The sequence below is a fragment of the Chrysemys picta genome, chromosome 6 (assembly GCF_011386835.1).
Source record: "Chrysemys picta bellii isolate R12L10 chromosome 6, ASM1138683v2, whole genome shotgun sequence".
Classification (NCBI taxonomy): Eukaryota; Metazoa; Chordata; order Testudines; family Emydidae; genus Chrysemys; species Chrysemys picta.
In genome coordinates, this window is record NC_088796.1 from 94,003,204 (window position 1) to 94,018,505 (window position 15,302).

Below are 15,302 nucleotides of genomic sequence, written 5' to 3' on the forward strand. Positions count from 1 at the left end.
GTGGGTGCAGCAGATTTTTCTATCAACTGTGAGAAGGTGTTTTGAGGTTGGTCACCTTTTCATTTTCTGTGATACCAAAGGGACCATACAGCTAAAGTTGGCAAAAGCCTGTCTTAACAGAGCAAAGCATTCACATAAAGAGCTATTGGGGACAGTTTTTACTGCAAAGTTAACTCATGTTATAACATGAATCTTCCTGTTAACTCAACCCCCATCCACACACAAAAATCCCACACTCAAGTGCGGTGGCGCTATTAACTCAAGTTGGTTGGCACAATTGGCCTGCTAACATGACCACTCAGTAACGTGAATGCAGGCTAGTGTCTGGAGTGCTGCCAGTCTTCCAATGCCTTCCCACAATTCCCCATAGTCATATTTTCTTTCTCTCTTCCTATTCATCTAGCCTGGACATCACCTTCACTCCCCATAGAAGAAACAAAGTAATAATTTTACAGCAAACCTCCTCCGTCAGAACCAACAATTAACTTGCCAAAACCAAACTGATCTGTAACAATCTGGGGTGGCCAGATTCCAGATAGCAATAGCCACCTGTTTTGGAACTGTTATGGCACCCTCTCACCTGTGTGTCCTGCTGCTGAAGAGCCTGACACTTCTCCAGGAATGTGGTCTTGCTTGTACAGAAGTTCTGCGTCCACTGCTAGTCATCCCAGGTCTGCATGACCATGCAGTTCCACTATTCTGAGTTTGTGGTCCTGCTCCAGAACTGCCAGTCATTATAAGGGGGGCTTCATCACCCACTAAAAACTTCACCCAATAAAAACTCCTCCAGTTCTGCATGCAGCTTATGTGCTCTTCTTAACAAAGCATACCACCTCTTTCCCATGATGTCAAGCCATTGCTGAAATGCCTGCCACTGCATCTCACACCCTGTATCTTCCTCCTGTTGCCAGAATGAGAGTTGCAGTGGAGCCCACGTTTGGTATAGGTTCCTCCAAGTTAGATCCTCACCCTGCTATCAGTTGGGAAAAACTTGTGGAACTGATGCCAAACTAGAACTGATTCAGTTGCGGTGTCAGGCTAACACCAGTTTCGCCCGTGTGCACAGACAGGACAGACAAGTGCTCCCAAGTTACACTGCAAAACATTCCTAGCATGGCTCAGTTTACTGCAATGCTAAGAACGAGGGGATGCGCCCACAGCAGACAGCACAAGTGAGTAGAGTGGCAGTGCGGATACAGGGCATTAAAACAACTCAAGTATTATTCTGCCATGTGACTGCTCTCACTCAAGCTAAGCAAACAGAGAAATAATTCAAGTGTAGATCACACAAGCTAACTTTCCAGTAAAGATACACTGTGTTTTTCACACATTTTAATAAATATTTTAGCAAAACTTACAACGTAGAATAAAACAAATACATAAGCAGTGTTCTTGCTTGTTAATTGTTGATATAAGGATCTTAGCACAGGAATCTGAGTTATTTCCTGTGAAATAAAAATAAATTACCTTGAAATTTGAACTCAGAATTCTGCTTATCTGAAGGGAATGACACGTTATTTTTCCCACCTTTTTGATAAGAGTGAACTACTATACATTGTTCCTCTGAATGTTGCTTACATGTTTCTTGTAGTGTTCAGCTGGGTATTTGCTTAGTGTAGTTGAAAGGTTTATAGTGGAACTTGCTCATAATGAACTCAGTTGCAGTGAAATTCTGCCTATAAGGAAGTGGAGTGAATTTCCTGAATGTGTATTTCAATATCCTTACATTGGCTTATAGTGACGGTTCAGTCTGCTTGAAAATTCATTTGCTAGTTCCAATCAACTCCAGTTAATATCCTTGGATTGCAGCAATTATCGCCTACCAGAAAGGTGCTAAATGATTCTTCCAAAGAGACTATCACCTCCCCTTCTTCAGCGGAGCAAAGGAAGAGATTAAGAGAAGTTGCCACTATACCATGGCAGAAGAAACCCGGAATCCTTGTCTACCTGCAATTGCACCCAGCCGAGTGTGAAAAGGAGACAGTCTTGCTACTGCTACTTTCCAGTGGAGTGAAGATGTGGCCACCTAGCCTCCCACAGAGAGTTGCCAGTGTCCCCTGCAACTGCACTTAATAGGTGAAGGGGGATGGGTGGTCTCTCACTAGGGCAGAAGAGGGCCCACCTAATGAAAGTCTGTTTATAACTGGTGGGGCAAAGCCAAGCTCACTAATAGAGGTTTTCACTGTATATAAGGGGTAATATAAATAATATCACAAAAATAACATGTCATCTCCTGCATCCCTTATCGTATGCAGTAAAATTGAATTCATTGCTCTGATTAGGTGTGGTGTTAATCAGTTCTAGGTACTAAGTGTCCTGGCATCAGATTTCAATCAGCTTTGGGTAGTGTCCCGGTATTATGGCCCATATTTTTAAATTTTCAATGGGACTTTGGCTCCTACGTGCCTAAGCCACTTTCGAAAATGGGCCTTCGCCATCTACGTCACTTTGGCCATGCAAGGCTGAGCAGCGCAATACCTAAATACTTGCAAAATCTGGGCCTTCGTGTCCCCCCCCCCCCCCTCAAGTAACAGTATAGGTTATCATGAGACACAGCAGGTGGAAGAGACAAAGAGTTGAAGATGAGGAAACATTAAAGCAAGCGAGTTCTCAAACAATAAGCAGGCAGTCTCGGCTCATTTACTACCTCATCATTTTCATCTGGCAGTGCTTCATTGGCATCATGATAGAGGTGAGTCTTAAGGTGGATAAGGTAGTGGCTTTGCCGGAATTTTCCAGGGAGTTTTCCCAGACCAATAAGGGGATGTTTGGAAACATTGCAGAGGCATTTCAGGGAGCTGAGGACTGGTGGTTGGTGAATGGTGCCGACAGCAGAAGAGTGAAAGTGGGGATTAGTGTTGCAGTAAAATAGTAGATCAGCTAAGTAGGACAGAGCTAAATTGTGAAGGGCCTCAAAGGCTTAGAAACCACTGTTTGTCTCATTTGTGTCTAGACCAATCGCTATACAAGACTCCAAACACAGCACTGCCCCAAACTAGAAGCTAGTTCATGGCAAATATAGTTCTAGGAACATGTCTACATAGAGGGCTAGATCACAAGGGGAACATAGATGTTGCATTGTTCTGCATTGCAACACCTAACTTTTGGATGTGCTACTGCTTAGTGCAATTTGCAGCCCCGAGTTAGATGATGAGGCTCTTTATACAATGCACAGGGAGAGCTAGGCGCTTGAAAATGGGATTCCAAGAAGTCAGCAAAATGAGCTGGGAGCCATCTTAACTGGCCAGTAGGAAATGCTGAGAAGAGGGATGAGGCATAAGCTCCGCCCTTCTCCGATAGCTACATGCCTAATTCTGGGCTGGAGGGAGATACCACTCTCCATTCAGGATTCATAGCTAGGAAGTCTCTCTTGGAGCTAGGTGCCTAATGCAGGTCACTCCTTTCTTGTGAAAAACCAAGGTGGAGGAGGCAGTGGTGATGCTTCCCTAATAGCTTAGGAGTTGGAGTATTCCTGTGGGAGGCCCATGTTCAAATCCCCACTCTGCCTGTTTAAAAGGAGAGATGTGACTCCAGGTCTACCAGCACCTAGGTGAGTGCCTTAACTTCTGGAGCATTGGGTATTGCAGCGTGTGTGTCTCGATCTCTACTCTTGAATATGTTCCACTTTGCACAAATTAAATTTTCATTAAGCCAGAGAGGAAAAGCAAGCATGACCCTACAGCCTGCATTTATATCCCTACTGCAGAGCAGGGATTTGAACCTGGGTCTCTACCTGCCAGGTGAGTGCTCTAACCAATAGGCTGTTGGTATGGGGGTTGGGGGGTATTTTCAGAGCATACCTACTAGACTGGACAAGATGGGGAGGAATGCCTAGTTTATGAATCCCACTGGGGCGTAGGTGTGTACCAGTGCACGGAACAGCTCTGCAGTGTCAGGGCTTAGAGGTTTTTGTGCATGCCCACAAACAGAAACTTTACCTGTGGAAATGTAGGTGTCTACAGGTGTCTGATTCCCCCTTTGAATCTAGCCCCCATAGCTGTATTGGGCATCTCTTGGGCCCCATAAATAGTTTCCTGGCTGCACTGGGGGGCACAATGAGGTGTCTTTGAGAGCCAAATGGCACCATAAAATGTGTCTCCTTCCCTCTCTCTGTAACTGCTTGATGAGGCTCATGTTGAAAAATCTCCACTGTTTTATTGGTGACAAACACAAGCAACAAGAATTTCCTCACCAGGGAGCCATTGCTCCATCAAGGAAGAGCAAAGGTGAGGTTTGCACACGTCTATTTTGTATTTTAAGCGGTATGTAAATGCATATTTGTTGTGGCTTCTGGGATCCTGGAAGGTTGCTAACTTGGGCTTTGGTATAGCAAAGTTGAGCATGCCTAGACTAGTTAGACCAGCTCTGACACAGTACAAGTGGTGATCTGTGCATCAAAGGGGTATGCCACCCTGTATTATGGCTGCAGATACAGTCAGCAGACTGACTAGCTGACACCCTGAGGATGAGAGTGGAGATCAGTGAGACAATCAGGAGTTTCAAAAAACCATAATGGGGCTGTCCTAAACTGTGTAACTGTAGGTGTACCTGGTACAATAACCATATGACATTCAGGACTGGAAAATGCTACTACTGTCCTATTAACCTACATTGTTACATGCAATCTAATAATCTATTCAATCAACTTGTTCAGTTCCCTGCTAGTGCAGGATTGTTCTTTATTGTAAATTTACCTAATGTTTTGTCCAGTTTAAAATATTCCAGTATTGGTGCTTCCCCCACGTCCCATGGAACGCTTCCCCCCCCCCCACAAGCTAATGGATTTAATAGATACTAATATGAAGCTTTTCCTGATATTCAGCCCAAACTTTCCTTTTCTAATTTGCATCCTATTCCTTTTGTTATATGTCCTTTTTGCTAAATTGCTGAATAATTCCTCCTTCTCCTGGCTGTTTACAGTGTGCAGATCTTTCAGATAACGCACGGAGGTAAATACACCTATTGAATAGTCTATGACCTCTATCTATCGCTAAGATAATGACTGTAATTCAGATCATCTAGAGAACTGGGTGTCCTTCCGATCACTCACAATATTTGCTGCAATAATTTTGATGGTGACACCACCTTGCACTTATTGACCTGTTTGCTTTATGTGCAGATGATAAAATTAAACAGAAATTATACCTCTGTGGATATATCATAAGTTAATTATTACAAAATTGCTATGGCGTTGTTTCTTTGATGCTACCAGTAAAAATGGTTGGTCATATTTTGTTTGTTGAAAGCAACCAGTGTTGCTTAAGAAGACTGATGCTATACGGTGAATGGAATCTCACTTTCCATCTTAATGATTTTACCCTGCCCCTTATCCTCCCCAAATCCTGTAAAAGCATCCTTTCCACTTCAGCTTTCAGTAAGGGGTCTCAGGCCAGAAGAGAATTGCTTCACCAGAATGGCAGTGAATTGCATCAGCCGTTTAAAAATGAAATTTAAAATAATGGCCTGATTTCTTATTTTTCAGAATTGCTGATCACTTACAGCTCTCTCTGAAGTCCAAAAGCAGGAGGGGGAGGTGGGGTTGAATGCTCAGCCCCTCTGAAAAGTAAGCCATCAAGGTAAGAGAATTCTTCTAATTTGTATTTATTTGTTTATAACATCCTAGGGGCTGACTGAGAGAACTAAAATGGGGCAGATTAGATCCATCTAGTTGAGCAGTAGTGCACAAACCCAAATCTGGAACACTCACAATCCGGTTTAGAAAATTATTAGATGCTGCAATTGGAATGTCAGTCAGCATGGTTAGGGAGACACTGGAATGTTCCCATCCGCCATGCAGAACATACTGGGATGCTCCTGAGCTTTGAAAAGCTCATCAGAAAGGTGGAGCATACATGGGTTTGTAACGGGAGTATCAACAGTGGCGAGATGAGGCACCACTCCTAGGACTCCTTAGTGCAATGTAAAGCAGGAGCCATCTGTAACACTGGTGCCAGTTCTGGCCAAGGCCATAAGCATCAGCTAAAAACTGACAAATTCACAGCTGGAAGTCAGGTCAATTCATTTGTGTATTAGTATCGAACAAAGTGGCTGTTAAATGTTTTAGAATGTGTTTGGTGTTTAAACCTCATGAAAACTAATGGGAGGTTGCATGCATTGTTTTTATTTACCTGTATCCTGTTAGAATGTAGTAGCAAACACCTACATTGTATATACCCTATATCTAAGTGACTCACCAAACAGAAAGAAGCCTCGTGAAATGCAAATGAAGGTCTGTAACAGGAAGGTGCTAATTCCTGCGCATTTCAAAGCAAGTGGATGCTGTGTGTGATCATCATAGATCAAAGATTCTAAAAGCATCCCCCTCTCTCATCAAAGTAAGAGCCCAGGTGGGTAGCCAAGCTGTCAACTTGTTTTTCTGGGAGATGAAGCCATAAGTATGGTCACAAGGGGGAAAAAATCTTATCTCTAGACTCTTTGGATTCTAATAGGGCAGAATAACCAAACAAGAAGACAGAACTCTCCAGAGGTACTCTGGGTAGCCCTAGAAGGCTTTTGGGGAAACTGGCAGATAACTACATCTCTGCTACCTTTTGAAATTATAGACTGGGACTCACCTGTGCATATATTTTTATCTGCTTGAACATCTCAATAACTCTTATTCCTTTTTCTTAGCTACAAACCTTTAGTTAGTTGATTATAGAATTGGCTATCAGTGTTGTCTTTGGTGTGAGATCTAGGATGCAAATCAACCTGTGTGAGTGACTGGTCTCTTGGGACTTGGGACTAAATATTTTGTGATTTTTGGTATAAGTGACCATTTATCACGCAGTCCAGCTTGCCTGAGTGGCAAGATAGACTGGAGTGTCTAAGGGAACTGTCTGTTACTCCATTATAAGACTATCATAGTACTTTGGGAGTTCACATTTGGAACTGGGTTGGTGAAATCTAACTCTAGCACATACCACCAGTTTGGGGTATCTGCCCTGCTTTTGACAGCCTGCCCTGAAGTAGGCACTCACAGTTGTGAGCTATTCCAGGCATGTTACACCTGCTTTCTACCCTCACCTGCTCCCTGGTCTCCTCTGCAAAACAAGGAAGAGCAGAAGGCACCCTCAGTTTCTCCTGTTGTCCTAAGGAGGAGAGCCCACACCTGTGAAATTGAGCAGGTTTCCCTTCCTGTTCACCTTAGGAGGTGCACAGTGCCAGGGGTCCTCTCCTGCAGAATAGTAGATGGCCTTTCAGGAGTGCGGCTGTGACTAGCAAATTACATGGTGATGCAGCAGGAAGCCAATAGGCTGGGAGTCCCATTCCTGGGAATCTCCTAAGGGCCTTAGGAAGGGCACATTGCTCCTGTGAACTTCCTTTTCCACTGGTTCAGATTTGCAGACCTTCATATTCCTGTAAACCATGGAAGTTCTGTGTCTCCTCCCAGATTAAGGTCGCCACAACCTATGGACAGAGACTTACTTGAGGTCTTGGGGGAAAGTCCTTGGTTCAAAAGTAGTGCATCTTACAAAGTAGGTCTGAAGAGAACAAAGAAGAAAAGATGGGAGACTGGCATGGGATTTAAAGTTGTTTCCATTAGGGTCTGATTTTTCTTGCTTTCAGATGTTTGGGGGGAGGTGGTTGTTGTTGTTTTTTAATGCTAACCTCCACTTTCTCTCCCTCCCTCTCCTTTTTTCAGTTAACCATCTCACTGGCAAAGCCTCAAGCTGTACAGTGAAGCTTGACTTTACATGCTGGATGGTCAGGCTACTTTTCTGTGCTACAAAACAGGAAAAAAGTTAGTCCTAATGAGGCTCAGGTGGGAAATAGAAAAGCTAATACTGTGTTGCAGAGTGGCACTGGCCCAGGGCCAAGGTCAAATGGCAACCTGACAAAAGCTCAAAAAGCACTTCTCTTTAGGAAGTTGGCAGTCGAGCGTTTAACAGGATGTTCCACTGGATAATTTGACAGTTGCAATTATTGCGCAATTTGTGGCTTATTTAAAAGTTCATTGAGTGTATTGCTTCCTCCTCCTCTATGGATTTAGTTTAGTAGTAACAAAGTAAGAGCATGAAGCAATCAATGCCTGGTCCTTTTGTACACAGCTGTAGTGGATTTGGGTTCTTGTATATGCAAACAATATTAAGGCCAGGTACATATTTCACAAGTAAGTTGGGTCCGACTCAACAAATTTAGTGAAACCTACTTAATGTGTGGTGCTGTAAACTGAAAGTGGACTATTTCACCTCCATTAAGATATGATGACATTACAAGGCCTAGCTGATGTTTTGGAACATATGACTGGACTGTACAAAGCAAACTGTATTAAGGTTGTGCGGCCAGTAGGTGAAAGGAGTAGGGGGTGGAAGAACTCACTTGAAAATAATGCCTTACTGATTTTGTTACTTATTGAGAAATTTACAAAATAGACAGGTGAAAAAGATTTTGTCCCTGTCCCTCAAAGTTTATGGTGTAAACAGACAAGGAGAATTGTCAACCTGAAAATTAAAAAAAACAGGAGTCAGGTTCCAAACCTCATGAGACTTTAAAAGATAATACATTCTGGATCTTTTTTATTTGCCTTCTTATTTTTATGCCTTTCAGTTCATGTTTTCTAGCTTTACTCCACAAACATGAAGGCCAGAAACTTCCTTTTTTTAAAAAAACATGAAAGCTGTGATTCTTACATTATTACATGTCTCCAGGAGCTGAGGCTTTAAAAACACCAAATATCACAAGACTTGTGATTAAATCACAAGAATTGGCAACACAGGACAAGCAATACGGTTCATATATTGTGTGGTAGGGATCCAGAAAGTGGCTTTATCACAAAACAATGCAGTTTTTTAAATAATGTAGGTTGCATCATTCTTTCTTTGGCAGGCTGTTAGTGCACTTTGCAGAATAAGTTATTAAAGAAGAATTTGAAAGAAAATGAGGGAGTTCCGGGCACAATAGGGAGGTCCGATTTCCATTTCTGTCTGTCAAAACACAAGTTCTAGTTTGTCACATTAAAAATAAAAATATAAAGCCATATTTTTACCATCTACACTGATTAAGCAGTGCCTTACACTGAGTAGTTCAATTGATCTCAATGGAACTAGTTGCAGAATAAGGTACTACTCAATGTGAGTAAAGGTGGGGAATCTGACCCTATAGTTTGTGACCCTATAGTGCTTTCTCTGTTTGCTTGTTTCTTAATATCACACCTATGATTATGATATTTAAATCCTGGGGATTCTTAGAAACAGGGCAAGAACTACTTTCAAACAAGAATCTAAGAATCTTGGTGGTTTGTATTGCACATGCTTCCAGTACATTGGGGGGGAAGTGTCTTATAAAAATACACCAACTACTTTTCTCTTGAAAGTCACTAGTTTGAATTAAGGTGAAAAACACTGAACAAAAAGTAAAAAATGTTTGTTTAATGAGAGCCAAAATCATTAGTACCCAGACCCCACCCAGTTCAGGCTTGCCCAGAAAGAAAGGAAATCTGCATTGCTTACAGACAGTAGGACATAAAAGGGTAGTGGCAGAAGCATTGCCCTGTTTTGCCAAGGCATAAGGGTTTTAATAATGGATAAAATAGTGTTGATAAGAGATAGTTAAGTGTGAATGGCTACTGGGGTACAGGGATCACCACCATTTTAAAAAGTCCCTTTGCCAATAGTTGCCACACAATGGTGTCAAGAACACAATTGTTTCCCCTGTACTCTGAATAAGAAACAACGGTGTGCTATTGTTTGGCATATGTAAATACTTTTATGGCATCCACTGTGTGAGAGGTATCAGTAAACTTTCTCTGAGTCTGATTTTCAAATATATAGTCTGCTAACTTGTAAATGTTCATCCTAAAAATATCTTTGTAGCCCATCATTCTGCACCTAGAGCATTTTGTGCAATTCCATCTAATCATGTAATGATATGTAATCACGTAACTGTTAGAATGTGTTATCATGTACAATTAGGCGATTACATTGTCTAACGACATTATAAAAAACCTTGGAGGGGAAACAGCTGTGTATAAACAATAGCGTTTTTTGTTTTGAAGTTCGTATGTCAACTTTAAAAAAAAAATCTGTCTTTTCAAAATCCCATCACTTAGTTTCCATTGAAAATCTTTGTCCTCACACATTAGGCTTCCTTTCCTTTTAAACTAAGATTTTAGAGTGAAATTTGTCCCTGTGCAGGTGGTCAGCACAAGGTATTTCTTAAATCTTCCAAAATAGGGCTTAAATGGGACTTAAGTAATGTGTAGGCTTCATGCTGCTGTTCTTAGGGTGGGTGACATGCACTCTATGTTCTTATCCAGTTATCACTGTGGCAAAACTCCCACTGCCTTTAATGAGATTTTTTTTTGCTGAGTCAGAACACAAAGTGCCTGATCCTGTTTCCACTGTGAGAATTTTGCTATTGACTTCAATGCCAGCAGGGTCAGGCCCTAGGATTTGGCCCATGCTGTCTGAAGTGGATTAAAGTGTGTCCTTTGAGAACTGCTGGAAGATCTTATCCTGACATAACCTAAAAGGTTCTCAACTAATTGTCTGGCTACACGAGAAGGTTTAATATTAAAACACTGTTTCTCATTAGATTTGAAATAATAAAGTTAAATATTATAGCTTGGTTAACTTGGACTTCCTGATATGTTTCTGATTTGATGTCACTCCAGTGAAGCAAAGGTGGGACACCCAAAAAGGGTTGTCAGAGTTTAATTACCTTAGATTTCAGTTTACACAGAGATTGCTCTTGGTGCTAAATATTATTGTCCATTGTCCTGGAAAAAATGCAGAGAGCCTACCTTTGTGTCAATGATTATTCTGTCACAAAGCCACTACACAGATAAGAATAACAGTTCCTAATTATAGCCACACTTGGTGGCCTAAATTTGCAAAAGTAATTGGATTTGGATACCCAACGTAAGACTATGGCAAACTGGGAAATATCTGCATTATTTTTTATGAATACAGGCTTGCTCCCGTGTGTGTTTATGATGAGGTACTTGCTATGGGGTACGATCAAGAGAGTTTGTTAGAGGAACCAAGCAGGAAAGGTAAAACTATGGGCTAGATAAGGGATGTCCCAACAATAGACAGGTTTATAGGTACAAAGAGGTGACACCTCAACGCCAATGCTAATGACACAGCTGTTTTGCCAAGAGACAGATCAGTAAATCGTTACAGGAGCCCAGGCCAAGAAAAGGAAAGTTAGATTTAGGTGAGCTAAGAGAAGCTTCCCAGAGTGTCAGCGAAAGCTGACAGGCTGACAAGGAGACACAGAGGAAGAGAGGCAGAAATTGCAGCTGGGGCAGTCAGCTTCTCGCAAGCCAGAGATAGCTGAAACTACAAAAGCTTGCAAATAAAGATTATGGACTAGGTAAAGGGAAAGATGCATGTAGACCTTTATTGTTTCTACCCTTTGCTATGAATGCTACATAAATTTGTATGAATGAATAAATAATGCTTTATTGTGAAGACCTTGTTTTTGAGTTGCTTTAACCAGTGCTGGTCACAGGTCCCTGGAGCGAGACGGCATACAGGGGCCAGACCAGTGTTGGGCCTGTTGAATTATCATAGTTGTGAATCAAAGGTCTGCCGTACAGAGATCCACTCTTAGGGTCTATTTACAACAGGGGTGGGAGTCATTGCAGCTCATTCCCAATTTAGTTTTAACCTAGCTAGCTCAGGTACTGATAGCAGTGAAGGCATGGCAGCATGGGCTTCAGTGCAGGCTAGCTACCCAAGTCATTACCCAGGATTCCGGGAAGGCCCACAATACAGCAAGCACTGCTATGGCATCACTATATAACGGTGACAGGGACACCTTAAAGAAGCCTGGTTTTCAAAGGGTGGATGCTAGGCACTTTCTAAAATCAGGCCCCTTTAAGGTGTCTCAAGTTTGGCACTCAAAAAGTGAGCCATCACAAGTCACCTAATGTTTGCCTTTCTACCCAAAGTTTCATTAGCCTAATATTTGTTTGCACTGAGTGACATGTAAGGCCCTGCCCACACTGGGATTAGAACCATTCTAGCTACAGCTGGGTTTAACTACAGCTCGGTTGTAAAGGTGAGACCAAGGTATACAATTTAAATCCAGGGTTTCCGTTTGGGCCCAATCCTATCTGGCTTCCCTGACAAGTGTGAACATGGTGATGGGTTTTTGTTTGTTTTGTTTTTGTTTTGTTTTGTTGCTTTAGGCTAGGGTCCTACTTTGAGTTAGCAAGAGAAAAAACAGTCAAGCTAATACCTTTGCAGACCATAGACAGCCAGTATCCAGAGTGAGAGGATACTTACCCAGCTGGCTAGAGAACAGTTCAGTTTAGGGATTTTTTGATGAGTGTTTAATAGAAAGTGAAAGAAAGTGTTGTGTGCACTCAATATTTGCCTGAGTATTCATGAGGAATGCATTTGTGCCCTCACCCTGCACTGAACCCAAAGCCCTTGGAAGATTCAGAGAACTCTGTTTATATGATTACACCTGTTGTCCACATCTGACAACACTTCCTGGTTTTACAGTGGGATAGCAGTATAAGGAAGCACGGGAAACAACACAAGAAACCATTATTCTTGAGCTATTTCCTTTATATTTTCCCTTAAATTTCCTATGATTTTCCATACTAAAAAAAAAGGACAAAAATTAGAGTCTTATTGTGTCATAGGTATTGTAATGATGTTCACTCTGTAATATGGAATCACACAGTGAAATAGAGAGAGCTGATGAGTATATTCCTGTATCAGGTCTCTGTCAACAAAAGCTGATTGCTGTAATTATTGTGGTTGTGTTTCTGATATTTACCTGGCCAGAATGTCTAAGCCTTTTAATACTGCCTAAATATATACACATTATAATCGAAAGAGTCTTACTAGATCCTCTTGGAAATTTGTATTCTTGAATGTCAGAATTTTTTTCCTGGGAAATACTATTGATATACAATGTAACATCAAGGGTATTGGAATGAATGAGGTGGGATCCCGTTGCCCAAAAAACCCCACCATCAAGCAGCACTACCAGCTTCTCCTAGAGAGGCCACAGGCAGTGCCACATTCAGAAAGAGAAAGAGGCAGGTTTCTTCCTGTCCCACTCTCCCAATAGCTGGATTGCAGGTGAGTGTGGACTGAGGCATTTACTGCCTCTCTCAGTCCACACCCACCTGCAATCCAGCTAGTTGGAGAGGGGAAACCCATTACAATAAGAACAAAACACAAGAAATATCAACAAAAAGAAGAACAGGAGTACTTGTGGCACCTTAGAGACTAACAAATTTATTAGAGCATAAGCTTTCGTGGACTACAGCCCACTTCTTCGGATGCATCCGAAGAAGTGGGCTGTAGTCCACGAAAGCTTATGCTCTAATAAATTTGTTAGTCTCTAAGGTGCCACAAGTACTCCTGTTCTTCTTTTTGCGGATACAGACTAACACGGCTGTTACTCTGAAAGAAATATCAAGTGGGTCTCTGGAAAAACTTGGCAACTGCTGAGGCATGTGCATTAAAACATGAGCAGCTGCATTCACAGGAGTCATGGCACTTCTCTAAGAAGCAAGTTGAAAATGATGGGGAGTCACAAGGATGTGAACATAGCTAGAGTGACTCTTTTCCTCTTGGGATACCACAGTTTGGAGCAGTAAGAGCCGTGCATACCTTGAATGGGTAACTTATACAATGATAAATAAAAGTATAGCAATAGCACCATCTAAAGGCCATTTTACTTTAACACAACACTCATGCACAGAAATATTTCTACTAACATAGTCCAACACTGTGCTTCACATTCCTTTGAGCATATATGTATATATTTACATGCAGTGACAGATTCACGATTATTCGGTCTAAAATTAAAATGTGTTCCTCATGCATGCTAATTGATAGCCAAGCCCAATTTTTTAGCCAAGTACCTAGCATTTTCCCACTCAGTCCCTCCAAAAGCAGTTTGTATTTCCATAGACTATTTCCTCCAGCACCCATCTGATGTATTTTCATGGATTTAAAATGCAACATTGACATTTTTTTGTATTTTTCTTTTTTGGGGTAGAAATGTTCCCCCCAAAATGTTCCTTTTTATAGTTTCCAGTGTTAGCAAGACTGCAGATCTCAGAGGTAAGGATGGATGTTTTGAGCGTGATTGACATGAGCATGTTTCCCTGCCTCAAGGTTTCCAGTTAGAACTCTTTATTTGACTTTGTTTTGGAAAGATTGAGGGGCACATTACTGCATGTTCTCTGAGATCAGTATAGCACATATTGTGCAGAACAGGATCTCATACATCATTGCAATAAGTGAAAGAGTTTGGGGACTCTCAAAATTGCTCTACCTTATGCAATAGCTATTTGATAGGCTGTAAGCAATGGGTGCGTCAAGTTCTTTAACAAAATTTCCAGGTTCTCTTTCAGAATACTTATTTTATAGACCAAGAGGGTTGGGCACTGTACCGGATGTATACATCCAGAGAGTCTCTGACCTAAAGAGCCCATTGGAGACAGTAGGATGGATAAGGAATGGAATAGAAAATAATGCTGAAACTGTTACAATGTGATTATTAAAATCAGTAGCATGCCCTCCCCTGGAATATTGTGCTCAGTTTTGGTCACTCCATCTCCAGAAGGATGTAGCAAAAGTAGAAGGGGTCAGAGATGGATGCAAAATGATCAGAGGCTTGGCGAGACTTCAGTTTAAGGACAGCTAGAAAAGTTTGGGACTATTTAGTGTAGAGAGAGTACACAACTGACATATCACAAAGCACTGATAGGAATAAAACAGGAAAATTGGTTACTCCTTTTTACCCTATCTCATAATAAGAATGATAATTAATAATAAAAAGCCAAGGGACTTTCAAGAAAATTGAAAGTCAACAACTTTCAAATCGATAGAAGGAATTTTTTTAACACTATGCATAATTAACCTGTTGAGCTCATTGCCACAAGATACCATAGACTTCAAATGCTTAACAGGATTTTCAAAAGCATTATACATTTGCATGAATAATGTGATCAGCTAGGATGAAAATGTAATAGATATAAACATTCATGCTTCAGCGGACACTAACTGAAGTGAATTAAGAAAAAATCCTCCTTTTCAGGGAGTCTATTTTACTATTGTCCATTTTAATACTCATCTCCAGTTGTTCACGGCTTTTTTCTTGCAACAAGCGTAATGTGAAGGACATGTCAGTCATAGAGTGTCCAGCTCTGAACTCACACCAGGTCTCAGGGTAGACTCTCTCAGCAAGGACTTGGAGCCTTTTCAGTAGGACCCTTGCAAGCACCTTGCCGACCAGGTTGAGCAAAGATATCCTTTTGTATGTTACCATTCCTGATATGCCAGCAATGCCCCTCTGCCATGTACATTGGCCAAACCGGACAG

The 15,302-nt window shown here is 41.5% G+C and overlaps 1 protein-coding gene across 2 annotated transcripts in view; it reads left to right on the forward strand.

Annotated features, from left to right (window-relative positions):
* Nucleotides 1-5,487: 5,487 nt before the first annotated feature.
* The window catches only part of PIP5K1B (phosphatidylinositol-4-phosphate 5-kinase type 1 beta), a 221,687-nt gene continuing 211,872 nt past the window's right edge, over nucleotides 5,488-15,302 (forward strand). Inside the window, exon 1 of one of the 2 annotated variants that reach the window (XM_065550492.1) lies at nucleotides 5,488-5,576. The gene's annotated coding sequence lies outside the window, so the exon portion shown is untranslated. The remainder of the gene's footprint in view (nucleotides 5,577-15,302) is intronic. The other variant, XM_065550483.1, reaches the window with a different exon arrangement.